The sequence below is a fragment of the Anoplophora glabripennis genome, unplaced genomic scaffold (genome assembly GCF_000390285.2).
Source record: "Anoplophora glabripennis isolate ALB-LARVAE unplaced genomic scaffold, Agla_2.0 scaffold253, whole genome shotgun sequence".
NCBI lineage: Eukaryota > Metazoa > Arthropoda > Insecta > Coleoptera > Cerambycidae > Anoplophora > Anoplophora glabripennis.
In genome coordinates, this window is record NW_019416337.1 from 199,198 (window position 1) to 218,186 (window position 18,989).

Genomic DNA, 18,989 nt, shown 5'->3' on the forward strand with positions numbered 1-18,989 from the left:
TGATAAAACACGTACAGAAGTTCTTGGCGCATTTTCCATTATTTGTTGGACATTTTCTTTTAATTCTTCAGTCCGCTTTTTAGGTCGGCCGCTTCCTTCTTTTCTTGTTACACTGCCCGTTTCACGAAAAACATTAACACAACGCTGAACTGCACTTTGAAAAATTTTGTACTCAACAACGCCGGGAAATTGATTTTGAAATTCTATGAAACATTCCTCAATAGAATACTTCCATATTCCATCAATCTTGCGTCCATTTCTAAAGTAGGACTCTATGATAAACACTTTTTGTTCTTGAGAAAACACCATTTTAAACGCTTTTTAAAACGAAAATATTCAAATTGATAGCGGCGATATAGCGCTTTGACAGATCACGTTTAAGTTCATTTGCTATACGCTACGCCCTACGTCCAAATTCTCAGAACCAACTTGACCACGTTTTTATTTGAACGCTCGTTATTTATTTAGTACATCTGTGTTGTAATATTAAATCCTAAATTAAGTAAATTGTTGTCAGGATTTAGTACAATCTTGAAAATTTCTTCCCTGATATAAATAAATCTTGACGGAAGAAGAATTTACTTAAATCAAGGTTACGATAAGGTTAAATAAATGTAAACGATAATAAATGTAAAGGTTAGCGATTATCTTTTTGTAACGCTCTTGTCTTTACAATCTCTCATAGAGTATAAACAGGCGGGCACCTCCTAAAAAGGTTTATACTATTTTAAGCTTGTATCAATTTTATTGCATAAATACATTTATAGTTATCAAAAACAATAGCTCCAAGATGAAAACAATTGACCGCGGTCTTATTGGATTAACTAATATAAATTTATATTTAACAGAAAACTTGCAGTTAATACCTTCAGACATAGCCTTGGTAACTAGATAACATTGTTTACTTCTATACACACAGAGCACCAATCAGTGATAAATAAAAATTTCTTTAAATGAAAACAAATAGAATAGAAAGATATACAAATCGATCAGTTGTGTTTATTTAAAGTTAGAATCAATTTTCATTAACTAATAAACTGAAAATTTATTATTCTAATACTACAGTAGAAATGAAATTAAATTAATTTTATACTCCGCGGTCGAAATTATAGAGAGTGACTCATCGCTAGCTTTTGGACTAGTAAGGGAGATGAAGCGTGCCGGGAACGAAAACCCATTGGCGTGTCTGCGTAAAAGGCAACAAGATATAGAAAATATTGAAAAAACATAATAAAACATGACATCTAATATTTTTTACGGTTTGCTATAACCGGCACTTTGATCAATTTTAATTGTTACAGCATTTTAAAACGTCCCAGTTGTGTTTTTTTAATTTATAAATTTATTATAGCCATGGAATTAGACCCCTCGTCTACGCTTATGCTATGACGTTTCTCAGGTCGGGCAAATCAAGTCCGTTTACACCCACAAAAAAAGCATTTCCCTATTCCCTACCAAGTGCAAAAGACAGAGATAGAATATAGATCGACGTTCAGTATAACTCAGTCTATAGACGATTATAGATTCTATCGATGTGCGTAGTGAGCGGCACAAAGATAAATAATATTGAACCGTTATAAAAATCATTTTATATTTTATGCGCATTATGGTAATAGTGTGTTTATATTATGTCTGAATCACTCTCTACAATTTCGACCGCGGAGTATAGTTGCATAAAACAATTAAATATTTAATATTTGCAAAATATACTTAGTATTCAAAAGAAACACACAAATATTCACCGACACATTTAAATAGATTAAAGCAATTCTATATCGATGGAACAAACTGTATATTTTAATACTAAGAGAGAAGTTTACTTGAATAATACGTGAGATTAAAGCCCGAATATGATATATTTTATTTTTAATTCTCCTGTTTTTTTGATATTATTATTGATAGCGGCTATTATACATTTTTTTCAAATATTTATTTCAGGAGTTATGAGCATTTAAATATTTTTTGGGTAAAGAATTTTCAGATACCTGTAACTTGGAAAAAACTAGAGATATCATACACTTTTCTTTTTTTCATTTTGTTCGTTGATGCAGATGCAGTTCTGTTTAAATAAATATAAAAACACTTGATACATCTTTATTTTTTGAGGTGTCTCTTTATTTATAAACTAAAAAAGTGCTTGAAAAAGAGTAGCGTTCTTTTCTTAGAAAAACTCTCAAAAAATCTTTCAATATGCAAATTTATGAGATATTCTAGAGTGAGATTATTTCTTTATTCTATTTTTTCGAGTTATGTTTGGTCTTTTAATTTTTTTACAGGTTTTACACTATTAAACCAAATTTCGCGATTAGTTATCGCGATTTACTTTTATAATAAAGTTTTGTTTAATAGCTTACATTAAAAACCAAAAAAAAAAATTTTAGTTCGAAAAAAAATTGAATAATAAAAGATCTCAGTCTAGAACGTGTCTCATAAATTTGCATAGTGAAAGAAGATTTTTTGAGAATTTTTGGAAGAAAAAAACGCCACTCTCTCAAAAAACACTTTTCTCAAAACGACACAAAATGAAAAAAGTTTATGATATCTTTAGTTTTTGCCAAGGTACAGGTATTTGAAAATTTTATACCCAAAATATTCAAATGCTCATAACATCTTAAGGGGTTAAAATAAAAATTTGAAAAAATTCATTAAAGCTACTCTAAATGGTTACTAAATAATACCAAAAAATCAGGAAACGGTCACGACCTTTGTGATTTGGCATGGAATGTCCCATATACCTACGCTATTTTTTGCACTACGTAAACTGAAATGGCTTACCTTAGAAGGCGATCCAGGAAATTAGTTAGAGCACAACTAAATAACTTTTATCGCGAAACGTTTTACTATTTGAATTAAAGTGAGACATCTACCACAAATCCTTTGTGATTCATAAATTGACAACAAAAACAAATAACAACAGATTAGAATGTCAAACTAAACGCCTAATTGGAAATTAATAATGAAGTAAATAATGATAAAATAGCGGAAGCATTAATCGTCTGCCAAATTAAACTCTATAAATCGTTACATGTACAGTTAATGTTTGGAAAATTTGTGACGTTTTTTCTCATAAAGGTATGGATGATAAAATAATTCCCAAGTGCTCAAAGACTCTAAATATTTATAAGATTAAAACTGGGGAAATTTGGAACGGAACAAAAATTAAGGAAGCCAAAATAAAGATGGAAAAAGTAGCGAACAACTTCTATATCAATATCTAATTGAAGAAAGTGCAAAATATTTACTTTAGCATCAATAATTGCTGAAATTTATAAAAGCATCTATAACGTAGCTCAAAAGTCATTACTAGTGTACAAAAGTAGTGAACTCAAGGATATTTCCAGTTACTAGTGAAACGTTTTATTTTAAAGATAAACTCCAAAAAATATTTTGATAGCAAACACTTCCTGGTTTTTGTGACGATGATTTAGAAATAATTGATGGTTGATTTTTGAAAAAAATGATTATACGAAATGGTTGCATAAAGTGCTATATTTAACTTGTGCGTTAATACATGTGTCACCCAAATTATTTACCTAAACTTTTCTTGTGCGGCTTCCACAAACCTTAAACCACTAGTGTAACACCCGTAAATAAATATCAATAATTAATTTCCTGTTAATTACGCTATAATTCAATAAAATGTGACTACTTACTTTCGCACTGTACTATCACCACTCGAAGTTCGCCACATATTATTAATCTTATTTTTCCAATACTAAAAGTATTATTATTTGATCTGTTATCTAGTACAATTGGAATCACAAATGATAAGTTGAAAAGAAATCAAAATTTACTTAAACTGCCGTATCATGTTTACAAAGCAAACATTTTTCTTGCTCGATTGTATTATAAAAATTCCAGTATTATATAAATAAGTATACTAATTGGAAATTGAACACTATAAAACTAAATATTTACTGAACCTAGATATTGCACTTTAAAATAATACAGGGACGGTTTAATCGCAAATTGTTAGATCCACATTTATATGGTTAAAATCAGAACCTTATTTTTAGGGATAAAATTGTATATGTATTAATAAAATATAAAAGAATGTTTATTTCAAACTGAAAAAGGAGTGTTACAAAATGAGGTAATTCCATATAAATACAATTCTTTCTGGGGTTAAACGAATTAAGATACTGAAAATCGAATTCGGGACATTCGAACAACTTCTTATACAAGTGGTAAAATTAACAGACTTGTTAATTTTTATATTGTGTTAGAGGCGTATCAATTTTTTAATAAACGCATTTCGTTATTCTCCTTTGCTATGACACTGACAAAACTGAAATTTGTAAAATAATAGGGCTTTGTATATTTGGACAATGTTCGAAAAAATGTATTTTTACTTAAGAAAGTTTGAACATCCCGTATTTCGAAAAGGAAACATTTTTTATTACAGTATCCACAATGCTGTATAGTTATAAAAGTTTAGAACTTGCAAGGTATTGAAGTTAAAAAGAAATAATAATAATTTATTGTATAAGTGTTTTATGTATCATTTTATCCATGCAATAATGTTTAATATTCTTAAGTGGATAAAGGCAATTAAAACACGAATGCAATACAACGTTTTGTGCATAATCACATAACAATGATATTTGTGAAGTCAGAATTATTGGAATTTAATAAAAAAATATTCGCACGACTAGTGAAATAAAGTTACCTTATTCCACTAGTAAATAAAGTATCACTTTAGACGGTTCATATGTGTGAATAAAAGTCCGATTATAAGGTGATTGTGGATAAAATAAATCACACAAAATTTAAACTGTTAAAAATAAATAAAAACAAGTCATTATAACAGAAAACGATTTTTTTTTGGAACGTTAACAACTTTTTGAATTGTATGATATATAGTGATGTGTATTTTGTATTTGTCTGTGTTTTTTTTCAATGTAAGATTTTTGTTTATGCAAAACTATTTTCATGAAGTAAACTGTTAATAATCCCTTTCATAATTTTTTCACAAGTAGCAAAAACATCAAGTAAAAATAGAGTAGTCTAAAAAATTCGATTGATTCAAATACGTAGAGGATCAATCTATTTGGATATTGTTCAATTTGCTACTGAAATTGAACACCGTAGTAGGTACTTTCCATCTGACATTGGTCTGAAAAATTAATCATTAAAATGATATAATTACAAAAATTAATTCCGTTGTCATTCTTCATATTCTGATATTTTTTTATTTATAACTATTAACATATTTTCAATAAATTACATAAAAAATTTTTCTCTGGATCCTATAATTATTAAAAAATTACAGCAGTTAGGGTAATGATCCACATGTGCTTAAGAACGTCTATGAATTTAAAATATATCAAACAATTTTCAATAACAAAAATTACATAGTGAATACATTATTTTTCACTAGTAAACTTTTGTCAAATCAATAACCTTCCCAAAAGTGGCCCATCCTATATAGCGTATCTATTTTTTTATGACATATTACTCATTTGTAAAGATAAAAAATTTTGATGAATACGTAGGTATTGTAGTTTTTATATTATCTATCTTTTATAATGAGAGTAAAATAAAATAAAATTTACGATGACTACTGACTATTTCAGTAAAAAATATTCAAATTATTTTCAAAATTTGAAACCTATAAAGACATGATAGCAAGAGTGAATGAAAAAATTTAATTAGACGTATTAATTTATGTATATTACTCAAACAACATTTAATGTAATGTTAAGTAATATGTTGCAACATTTAATGTAAAAAACTATTGCAATACAATGCATTAACCACTTCTATAAACTTTCAGAATTTTTTTCATAAGACAAGATTGACCGCCTGTAATAATCCTCCATCAAAGAACTTATTTGTACATTTGACTTTCTATTTGAAATATGTGAAGCATTCGTAGATGTCATTTAAGAGAACATCATTAGATATGCACATCTAAAATGAACAAATTCAAATTAAAAACACTACTTATTTTTTTAAATTTATAATATTTTAATTTTTAACAATTTGGAACAAAATAAAATTATTATAGTTTTAAAGAAATATCGTATTTTCGATAATCCCTCGTATACTATAAAATTTTGACCAGGGGACATTGTATTTGTTTAAAAGTAAAGCAAGACTTTTCTGATAAATTAGCAATTCATACCAAACTGTGTATATATTTTCAAACAATTCACATTAAAACGATAACTCTTTAATCTAAAGGATTTCGTTTAATGTATAATGCATAATAATGCATTTTAATTGTTTTCCTTATTTCAGTGGATAGTTTCAACGAAAAACTTTGTCACTTTATAATGAGTCGTCAATAGGCTTAGTTTAGCAGTTTAACAGGACCGTAGTCAGATTACGAATGAAAATATTAATATTACATATGTCGCAACATAGTACGACATATTACCAAAGAGCAGGGCTAAGTAGAGGATAAAATACCTATATAAATTTAAATGACATCACTTACCCGATAAAATGTAGGGAAAATGACCCTTCAACGTCTACTGTTAACAAGGACAGTATGAGAAATTGTAATATATTTGCTGGTAACTCCTGATATGTGACCAGATAAACTTTACATATGTTTTCCAAAGTGTATCCTGGATTTTTTCCATCAATATTTGCATTTTTTCTTTTATCGTACTGCTGACTGGGCGTATTTTATTGGCATCATATATATTTCTTGTACATCATCCATTTTATCAAATTGTTCATTTAGTGATAGTCCATGTGATTCCAATTTACGAAATTACAGAACTTGGGGTTCTCTGGTTTGTTTAATGGAATATTGCTTGAAAGAAAGACGTTTGTAAGTTCATAGAAGAATACAGAGTCTTCAGAACTGGACGAGGCATGGCTCTTCAAAGGTCTTGTCACGTCAGTTTTGTAACAAGAATTTATAATGCGTTCACACACAGTACCAAACAGGTCATTTCCATTAATACGTATGCCCTGTAACCTTCAGTATCACTGTCAAATCACATTTGAAATAATTCCCGTCTATTTCTTTTCTCCTTTGGCATTTTACTTCACTTTTCCCCCCAACTAATAGTTGTTAATGTAAATTATGTTACTATTTATAAATAGTTATTTAAATACACATGGCGACTACAATTTACAGCAGACGTAAAAAAAAAGAAAGGTATTGACGCGACACCAACCACTACAATGTTCCGTAAATAACTGAACAGTTCAAAACGCGAGTCAGCTGTGAAGGCCAGCGACCCTCGCGCCGGCTCTGTTAGACTCTGCACGTGCACTAAGCCTCGTCATTAACGTATACAACAATTAAATGTAGAAAAAAATTGAAAGGAGCAACATTAGGACGACAAAATTATTCCCAATTTAGAACAATAACGCAAATAATGTTTTCCAAGCATTTTTAAATTTCTTTATAGTACTTTTACGGTACTGAAAACTTGTCTCAGAATTTAAATGTGTTTATTTTCCATCCTACATTAACATAAAAATGAGGGAAAGTTTATAAAAAACAGTGTGCTCATAGAAGTCAAATGAGTTGCATTATAATTACGAAAAATAGAATAATATGGAATTTCCTTTATTTAATATGGATGTGCACATACCACAGCGATACGTGACTTGAAAAAAAATACTTTAGTGTTTGGTAAATGTTTGCCGTCACGTATAAACAAACCACAAATTCAAGTAGGCGAAATTCTGTTTCATTCTACCCACATCAATTAAAGTACTTTACAATTAATCTATTAGATATTATTTATTTGTCTTTCCAAATTTAAAATATGTGCTTCAATATTATAACTGCACAATAATAGATGGCGTTAGTTCTTATAGATGGGTTAAATAAAAGAAAACGCTTCTTGTTTGTTTATTTATAATTGAAAAAAAATAAACCAGAAAACATTCACAATTTTGAAGGTAATGGAGATTTACAGCTATGTCTAATTTTGGGTATATTCTCAAAATCAAAATACTTACATACCTACTCATTTGCATTTTTATCTTAACCGAGACAAGGGATATCTTGTATAACCAAAACTATTTAAAAACGTCGAAAACTCGATTCCCTACACATATTCCGAAACATTTTTTATTAAACTGACCATCATCGAACTTTGGATGCAAAAATCAATCACATTATGTATAAACATAGGCACCCATCAATCTTTTTAAATAATTTTATAAAAATAGTAACTTTTCACTTACATTATTTTTCGTTAAATAATAAATAATTCCATAGGCATCTATCTAAGGAAATGTACAGGCACAATAACTGTCTATTAACTACTAATAATAGAATGTCGTTCATTTTCGACGAGAAATATTTTGAACACCTGTAAATACCCACAAATATGCCCGATAAAAAATGCATAGATACTTCGCTTTCGTAGCTATTTGTTTAACTAGTTATAGAAATCACTATCATTGTTATACAGAGCACTTACAGAAAACGAACACGTGGTTCGATAAAGACAGTAATAACTTTCTGTTTAATTATTAATTCAAAGATTTTGTCGCCTTAGGAAATATTTAATGCTATTCCCTGTGTCGTAGGGAAAATATAGCTCGAAAATGTCACCTTGGAGATATTGTAGTACAATTTTTATCTAGATTTATGTTAATGTAAAAAAAAAGCATGTTTCAAAACTCTTGGAAAATACGGTTTAATTAAAATGTTTGACGAATGACGGATTCTATGTCACTAGTCACTACAGAAGGAGTTTCTACAAACACATATTCAAAAACGCTTTGTTTTCGATATACAATACAAGGTGTTCAAAATTAATGAATAATATTTTTTGTGTTGATTAAAAGTAGTTTTAATGCATAATATCTGGGAGCATTTACTTCTATTTCAAATATATAATTTGACAAAAGTCCATCTAAAAATCATTGAGAGTTGATTGACCCAAGGAAAAGACGCACTTTGGACTTGTCATATCTATCTAATTCCGTTATTTTCCATTTAGTTAAGTGTCAGTTTTATTATTTATGTCATGTTTTACACATTAACTATCTTTATACAAAAGAAGTTTAATTAATGTTCTTTGATTTTTATGTCATATTATGTATTTATTGCACTCATTGCAGTAAAACAATAGACAATTTTATTATCGAAACTAATTGAATGAGTGGTACTACTGCGCTTTTAGCGAATTTCGAAGATATTGTTTATCCTGGTCAAATTTACGAGGTTTTTAATTTTTTTGATTACCCACGAAAATCTAGACGTGCTATCGGACGATTAATAATTTTATGTAAAATTGCTCATTATTATTGCAAAAAGCGATTGATGTTGATGAAATTTATGGAAAAGGCGGGCAATCCAAAGACTAACATGTGTGACAAAGGCCGATTTGATTGATCGTGAAATTGTTGCTTCAGGTATATGTTAATTAATTTAGTACATTTTTTTTGTAACTAATTGTTTAATTACTAAACGTTGATTTTAGAAGTTAATACCGTAGATATAGCTTCTAATTAATCAAAAGAAACGTATCGAAAAGGAAAAATTTTACAAAGTTGAAATTAAGTTGCCCAACTAACAAAGTAGGACATGCAAAACAGTGTTATAAACAAATTGTCCCAAGGTCAGGCAAAAACCGCTCGGGAATTCGCTCTTTTTGCATTAAATAAAGCCTATTTTTACGGCAATTTCAACAAAGAGAGAAATCACATACGCCCCTTTGTTTCCAAGATAGCTTTTTTTATAACGTTAATTGTTAATTAACTATTGGATGTATCGGGACGGAATTTTAGAAACAATTAAAGAAAGGGTTAAACTTTTATTTTCAAAAAGTTTTACATTCGCTCTCGGTCGCGCGCTAGATTTTTGTCTCAAACCTTTCAAATTCTGTTAAAAAATCTCGACCTTTATTTTACAGTTAACAAATTGGTGAAATATGACTTTAAATACCTTAAATTGTAGGTAATTTAATTGCCTACAACATAAAATGACTAATTTCCCGATAGGTCGTCTAGATATTATCATTCTACACATCCTTCCCCGTCATAAAGTACAATAAAATGTCTACTAATAATTTTTTCAAGTTTTCAGGTTCTAATTCGACTGGAGTATCACGTATTGACATATGAGTAAATTAACGACAGAAATATAATTGTGATCCATCAGTCATATACAAAAGCTTTTGATACTGTCGTTTCAAAATGCCATTTTTTTTTTCTAAAAGTATGATTTTAATTATTTTTTTTTCAGTTAATATTTGTATGCGAGAATGGAAGTACCTGATTAAACGATTCCAAGTAAATTGTGGAAATAAAAGGATATCTTTGTAGTAAAAATAGTAAAAAAAATACAGAAAAGAATTGGCCCCAGCAGGGGCCTGGAGTTTCAACTTCATGAATCTATTGGCCAAGCGGTACATACTGTATGCTAAAATTAAATTAATTCTCACAAAAGTTATAATCAAATTCCAAAAAGTATACCTACTTGCAAATTTTGAACCAGAGCTTTTTAAAGTAATCATTTCATACCCATGTGTGAAATATCCTGTAGAAATATGCGTTTCTATTAATTTAACAATAAAATAGAGAGAATAACTTTATCATTGGACGATAATTCCGGATAAAGTATTTTACTAATCAATCTTAGTTCTCATTTATTTTTTCTTTGTGTCATTCTTCGTTTTTAATTCCAGTCTCAAAATGATTTGAAAGCTATAAAACTGTATATTGTTATCGTTATTCGGGGATTTGGAGGGGGTCAATGAGACGACCAAAAATTATTTACAAATCTTTCTATAATTCTGTTTACAATGTAACGTATAAAGCAACTACCATTACAATTACTTTTGTTACATTTTTATTAAGCTATGTATCTTAGATATGATCATAATACCTTTTATAATCCAATTTAGATTGGATTAACATTATCTCACAAATTGGTTTACTAATTTAATGATTTAGTTTTGACGAAAATAATATTTATAAACACCAAATTCCAATTAAAGGTTTAATTTTAAGTACCTGCTTGGCATTATTGGTCAAAAATTCAATGACACAACTATCACTATTTGAGTGTTTTGGACAAAACAATAACAGCCTGTTTCTGTACCAGAAATATGAGTACATAGGTCTTGTGTATTTTTGACGCTGAATGCGAATCAGCAACCCAAAAACCGATTTACCGGGTCATTTTTTGACAAACATCCCTAAAATAGGGTAGAATTGTGAGGATAAGGTAAGGTTTTATAATGAAATGCAATAATACTTTGAGAAAACATTTAAAAATAATATTTTGAGTATTAGAAAGAAATACATGCAAATAAAATCCATACCCACCCCTACGAGGGGTGGGTATGGACATTTAAAAATAATATTTTGAGTATTAGAAAGAAATACATACAAATAAAATCCATACCCACCCTACGAGGGGGTTGATTACACGCCTAAGATCAAATAACGATAGTTAGTACGAAACAATGAGAAAAACCATGGCCTTGTATTTTATACTACCAAATATATAAATGTAGAACAGACAACATATCAAAAAATATAATATAATTTATCTATTCTATTCAATACTTTCGCCTGAATTTTGTTACCGTTGGTTTTTGGGGTCGCTGATTACGAAACTGAAGTCTGCATTCGAAAATTCCTGAAAAAAGGATGGTGGATTCAATATGGCGGATGTAAATATCGGAAAAGCATTCAAAATTTGAAAATTATGGCTGAAACTTGTTATTTGGTGGTTTTCAAAGACGCTAATCACGAATGTAAGGAAATTCTTATATCCAAAGCCATAGAAAATGAAATTTACCACCAAAAGAAATGCGTTATGAATGTTTAAAGAATTGATTCATTTGAGTAAAAATAGGCAAATGTCTATAGAGCGTAGGAGAAAATCTCAATTATTTCGTGAATATTTGAATAGATAAGACAAATAGTACTGACAAATTCAACTTTCCCATAATTACCTACGTCTAATTATCGAGTAATTAGAGCAAATTGATTTGTGTTTGGCTATGGTCCCCTGTTTACAGTGTTATTAAGATTGTCGAAGTATTTGGACTTTTTTCGTCATTAGAAAGTCTTTCCAAATCTGTAAAATAAGATTCGCTTCATGAATCAACTTTCTTTTGACAGTTGAAACATATCAGATCATCGCTAAGTAGTTACATAATGTAGGTAGCCATAATAAGGGAACTTCACAATACTAAGCTTGAATTCTATATCTTCCATGGTTCCTGAGTCATTAATAAAATATCGTATGATGTACCTCATCTTTGTTGCCTTTGCCAAAGATTTTTAGTTGAAATGTTATCTCAGATTTATTTGTTTGTGTTTTATGCTCTATTATTCATTAAAATTTATTTGAAGACAGTAGTTCTACTAAACGAAACGTAAAGTGCAATCATTATATACAATAATTCCAGAACATGAGAAAGTTTTACAAAAATATTTTTTTAAGTCTGTTCTTTAAACAAAACGCAGATATTTCTGGTACTTGTATAGGCATTGTTTTTATTAAAATGAAAAAATACCTCGTCCTAAAGCAAAGGAGGAGGGTCAGTAAGGCCTGTTTTCGACCCTATTAGAAATTGATCCTACACATACGGAATATGTTTTTTGAACCTAAAGCAACAATATTAAATCGATTCTAGGCAAAACGGATTATACCTCTCCACCCAAAACACTCAAAAACTCTTTATAACGTAATAAAACCATTTTTCTTACATCTAATGCACAGAATCATATAAATAACATTTTTAGTGTGCAAATTAAGTAAAATATACTTACTTATAATCATAAAAAAACTTTTACTTCTCCTCTTCTCCCTTTTCTAGTTTAAAAATAGGTCAATCCACCCCCTTCCATTCGAGCGACCATCCCCTATATCTTTTTCTTCCTTGTACCTCCATCTTGTTTCTCTAACTTTTATAAATAGGCGTCAAAATAGGGTTTAAGTATAATATTACAGTTCATTTCTTATATTTTTTATAGTTTGATGTCCCCTTACCTCTCATCTCACTGATTGGGGTGCTGATTTAAAGTGAGTTCCCTGTGAAGTGTTGGCGGCTGGAAGTTTTACTAAATCTAGTAGAATCTAGACCTTTAAATAAATTCTCTCATATGATGTAGAATTTCTTTTATGTACAATTCTTTACTTAAGTGTCTTTTAGAGGCTATGCAGTTGAGTGGGAGGGGGTGTAGAGGGGGTAAGGAGTAAGGGTTTACTTTTATGTTTATAAACAAGTGTTTTGACTTAAATTGTGCCCGAAAAATATTATTTATATAATTCTGTATGTCAGATGCAAGAAAAATGGTTTTATTATATTTTTACATTTTTAAGCATTTTTTAATGTTTGGGTGGGGGGGGGGGGGTTGTATCCGTTTTGCCTAGAATCGAAGGTCCAAAAAACATATTCCATATGATTCGGATGAATTTTTGACAAGGGACGAATAATGGCCTTATTGACCCTCTTCATTTGGTCATCTCTTCTATTTATTTGTATTCGTAACGATTGTTCTGTAATTATTTATTTTATTGCTCATCACAAACGCATTTTTAATAACAATTTGATTTGTCATGAAAAAGTTTGGTGGGGTGCAGATTTATCAATTCGATTATTTCACAAAAATAAATAAAAATTACCAATACACGGTAGGTACAGTAAAAAAAAATTACTGCATTCATTTAAGACTTCCCATATTTTTCAAGGTATTAGGCCTATTTTTCATCGAATTCAATTCATATACCTTTTTCTCAAATAAAAAAATTGTCATAATTTGATGGTCATAATTTTAAAGAATAAAGAAACCTGTAATAAGTACCATTAAATATTCTATTACTGTATTTATTTTAATTGCGCATTTCTGCCACACTAAGATTCTTTTTTTATTTTAAAATAACCCCTGTGACCAAAAGGGTTACATAAATTTAATTTTGTTTAACCAGAAATACGCCACATTGAGAATGAAGACAATTATTCTTCCCGATTACATAACACGACATAAAAGAAATATTCATTTAAATAAAAACAGTTACAGAAAATGTCTCAAATTAATAATTACAGACGATATCTGTAATTTTCTATATATTTTTTCTTTTGACTGAATTGCTTGTTACTAAAAATGGAAATAAGTTCCAATAATTTCCGTGAAAAAAACAATCGAATACAAGTTTCTTTCCATCACAAATATTTATCTCGCTTTTCTTATCAGATAAATCAACTAAATTAGATTTGTAACAAAAATCCGCTGAATATAATAAGATAATCAATTACGTAAGATTTAAAACACCATGGTTTACAATTTACATACATGGTGGCATACATTCATATGTACCGGCATACCATATTTTATTTAAATCGGACAACGCTTTTTAGAATTATTTGGAAAAAAAATATTTTTCGTTGCCACCTTTGAATAAAAATAGTTTAGTTAAATAGACTTAGATTCACCACAAAAATCTGTGGTAGTCCGTATGCACGGAATATTAAAACACCCTGTATAAATCTTTTACATATTTTCCCCTTGGGAATCTTTTGCGCATTTCCTCATAGGACATCCGGTATAGAATATATTTGATAATTGACTATGTTTTATTAATTATATCCCTAAAACCACAACCCGGTAAAAAAGTGACTATGCTTTCCTTTTGCGGTATTATACAAAATGTTTAATTTATTTATCTATCTACTGAACTGTAACTTAAAAACAAGTATTTATACCTTTTCTTTTCACATACAATGTGCGATATTCTCACTAATTATGAACAAATATAACAAGAATAGAAGCCCCTGACCATACATTTTATCAAGGGCATAGTAGTTCATATGCATAAAATTATAACTGAAGATGTAATCAATACCAACAAAGCATATGTATTTATTTTTATTAAATACATAATTATAATTAAATTGTTCAACAGTTACAAGGTATACAGGGTGTCTCGGTACTTGATACAAAAAAGTCGAGTACAAATAGATGAGGTCAAAATAATATCAGTTCTTCATATAATTTTTTTTCACGTTGGCCTTCGTTAACAAGTTACGGGCCCTCAAAGGTGAAAATTAAAAAGTTATTTTTATCAATAGTCTCTAAGCTATTAACTCCAGCATGATGCAAATTTGGTGTTCGATAACGTATGCGTATAGCTTGTTTTTGACGTTGTAAGTGAAACTTAATTATGATCAGAACGCCAGGGACGGACTATGCCCAAGATTAACAACCCAGAATGTTTGCATAGATGCCGATCGCAGTCTGCCTGCATCAAAAATAAGTTCCCTGAAGAATTTGCCAACGTTAATACCCTCTTGGTACAACTCGGAAAAATTAACAGTTTAGGAAATATTTGTGATTTTATGCCACAGTGCAGATCAGGCGACGCCTCCACCATTTTTTGTTTTTGATTTTTAATTGAACATATTTACTATGCTTAGAACCGTACATATTTTAAAAGTAAAAGCTTAGAAAATCTTACTATCTGTTAATGTCATTTTAACTAACAAAATTTGTCAAACACACTTTATACATATCACAAAATAGAAAACAAACTTTGTCTACGAATATTATTTGTTTGTACACGAAAAAGCATTTCTGGGGTAATAATTTAATAGGTAGGTCCATACGTTTTTGAGGAACGTCTGAATGAACATCAAGGAACCCCCCCCATTTCAATATGATGTACGAAATTATTTATCCATTGTATTTAATAATAAATGAATTGTCCACCACGTTCTCCAGACATTAACCCAATGGACTTCTCCCTCCAGGGATTCCTGAAAAGTTTAGTGTACGCAACCCCAGTACAGACAAGGGATTGATAATTGCTACAAAGAATTATTTTCCATTGTGATAATATTAGACATATCCCAAAAATGCTTTTTTGTGTACAAACAAATAACATTCGTAGACTAAGGAAGTATGTGAAGGTGGAAAGTGCCCATATTGAAAATGCATTTTGGTAGTTTTCTTTCTTTTAAATGATTTTTTTAACTTTAACTTATTCTTGCTTTTTCTATTTTGTGTTAAGTGTATTTGTCAAATTTTGTTACTAAAAATTACATTACCAGACAATAAGATTTTTTAGGCTCTTATTTTAAAAATATGTATGGTTCTGACATACCAATTTATGTCCAATTAAAATTTTTTTTTTAAAAAAATGGTGGAGGCGCCGCTCGATGTGCACAAATATTTCCTAAATTATTAATTTTACCGAGTTGAACCAAGAGGTTATGAACCTAGGCAAATTATTCAGGGAACTTATTTTTGATACAGGCAGATGGCGATCGTGATCTGTGCAAAAATTCTCGGTTACTAACAATTGGGCATAGTCCCTGCCTGGCGATCTGGGCATAATGAAGTTTCACTTACAACATCAAAAACAAGCTGTATGCATGTGTTATTGATCAACAAATTTGCATCAGGCTAAAGTTAATAGTTTAGAGACTGTAAATAAAAATAACTTTTTAATTTTCATGTTTGAGGACCCGTAACTTGTTAACGAAGACCCGTATGAAAGAAATTTGTATGAAGAACTGATATTATTTTGACCTCATCTATTTGTACTCGACTTTTTTGTATCAAGTACCGGGGCACCCTGTATAATTGATTACAAAATTTATGCAAAGTAATCAAAGTATAAAAAACATATTTACAAACAAGAAATGTTGACATTATTAGCACGCTTATAAGTAAATTAACAAAAAACAAGCATTATTTTCGCCTTTTCAATTAAGGCTAATATTTGGCGTCAAATTGTGGGGCATTGATAAAAATCGCATTTAAGTATTTCTTTTTTCTGCAAATAAAGCTAGTCTCGCATTAACATACACTGTATCTAAGTGCAAAGAGTATGCAGAAGTAGGACACTAACACAGTTAAGGTCTTAAGAGTGAGGTGTTTAGAATTTGGGTTTACTGCAAGTAACGGTTACTTTCTAACTAAAAGATCTGCTGTGGATTTCAAAGTTAACAAATATAAACTACCTGCTCAGCAACACATTATTATTTTTTACTGAAAGGATGATAATCTAATTTGTTGTATTTATTATTAACATTACAGATATGTTAACGATTTTCTGATAAATCTTTTACTTTAAAATTTTGTGAGTACCATTAAAGGCACTTTTTTATTTAATTGGATCATATAAAATCATGAAAAACTGAATAATTCGTGAGCCAAAAGAGCCAAGTATTTTTGCCTAACCTGAACTATTGTACACTAGATAATTATTAGTGGATACATTGTTTATGGTGTCATTATAGAAGAGCTTACGAAAATTTGAACTCATCACACTGCACTTCTCTAAATTGAATTGAATATAATGCATTGTAATATAAAACGTTCTGCCTAAATTTGTACTGTTTTTTCGTATGGAGAACTGATTCTTTCATATAATTCAGATGTGAATACTGCTTAATCAATTACTGACTCACAAAGATGTGCGTATATCTCAAGTTGAGCAATTTTAAAAATAACATCGGCGTGATTTCCAAATGACTAATGGGACGTAAATATTGTAAATTATCAAACAGGTAAGTCGTCATTAAAACAATGGTGCAACTTCTATTGTTGTCATATTTTATGTATTTCTCCAAAGATCTACGTCTTCTTACTTAAACACCTTTTGGAGATATTTGTAAAAAAAAGTACAATTTTAGCTAGCATTAATCTCCTCTAATGGAGCAATAGGAGATAGAAATATATAATTTAAATCATTTTATTCGGACCCCAAGAATCTGTGTGAAATACTGAATCCTCACACAAAAGACATAATGCAGTTACAGATGTTTGTAAACAAATGCTTCTTCAAAAAAAAAATAGTATAGTTATATGATGAGGTAAAATTACCAATGCAATATACAATTTCTTTTTGTCTACTTATTCAATACCCAAATCCTCTTCTTTTCAAATGTGTTTAGATTATGTAAAGAAAAAGGAAATATTTACGTAAAATTAAAAATTATTTGATATTTATGTATACCTACTATGTTAATAATGCAATCACATTATGTGCATATTAAATAATGGTTTCTAAAAAAAAACATAAGAAATTATATAATCACTTACCTCGCCAATTCCTAAGCCTAGCAAATTCACGAAACGGTAAAGCTAAATCATGGTCCGTGACAGTAAAATATCCATAAACATTATGTGCTTAATCTAATCGTAACTTTTATCAGAATTGCGGGTTATACGAATAAAACAATAATTTCCAATAAAAGTCTCAAAGGTGTGTTAAACTCGTATACAAGGCTTTCATTTTCCGAAGTTTTTTGTTAGCTAATGCCAAATTTAAATATATCTACAATAAATTCACTGTACAATTAGCGATAATAATGATTACATAAAGTATACGCCTTGTATCAAATTTCTTTAAAGTTATAGATTAACAAGGGACATATACAGGGTGTTCTGAAGAAGATGCCACAAATTAGTGGAACATAGGAAAATAAGACGACTTTGTGGGCTATGGTCTTTTATATTTGAGAGGGGATAAGTCAAAGGTGATTTTTTCCAAATCTAACTATATCTTTTCTAAAACAAACAATATTAGCCCAGTAAATGAAAAAATTGTAAAAAAAAATCGTTTCAGATTGAAACTTGGTTTAATCGTTAGTTTAGGCAAAAAGAAATAATATTTCCCAAAAAGTATCGTTTTAAAACAACAAGAATATTGATTAAACAATGATTATAATGTAAAAATTACCAAAAATGGAGTTTTTTAGCTGTATTAAAAAGCGCTCTCCAACAGGAGTTTTTGCTTTTGTTTATACTTATAGGTTTTCAAAAAACGCTTCATTTGAGATCTGCTAAATTAAAATGCATATACAATTTGTTTAATAATTGAAAAAAAAACTAGCGAAATTTGAATTTGCTATAAGTAGAAGAAAAGAGCATAAATCATCTCTAAACTGCAGTAAAAGTTGTATTTTGTTACCCATAAGAAACCTTGAAAATTTGGTAAAAAAATATTTATTTTTTTACGAGTTTTTGCATTTATTTATTAGTAATAGCATTTTTTCAATTGCAAAAACGCGGTTGTTAGCGTTATAATAAAGGGCCTT

At 29.4% G+C, this 18,989-nt stretch overlaps 1 protein-coding gene across 4 annotated transcripts in view; it reads right to left on the minus strand.

Moving 5' to 3' along the window:
• Positions 1-18,989, minus strand: part of LOC108912991 (facilitated trehalose transporter Tret1) — a 52,915-nt gene that overhangs the window by 12,554 nt on the left and 21,372 nt on the right. The window contains exon 1 of one of the 4 annotated variants that reach the window (XM_018718437.2): positions 17,992-18,163. The exons of 1 other annotated variant lie outside the window; for it this stretch is intronic. The gene's annotated coding sequence lies outside the window, so the exon portion shown is untranslated. Of the gene's footprint in view, positions 1-3,653; positions 3,696-8,160; positions 8,284-17,991; positions 18,164-18,989 lie in introns of those variants that run through there. 2 more of the 4 variants (XM_018718436.2, XM_018718435.2) reach the window with 2 other exon arrangements.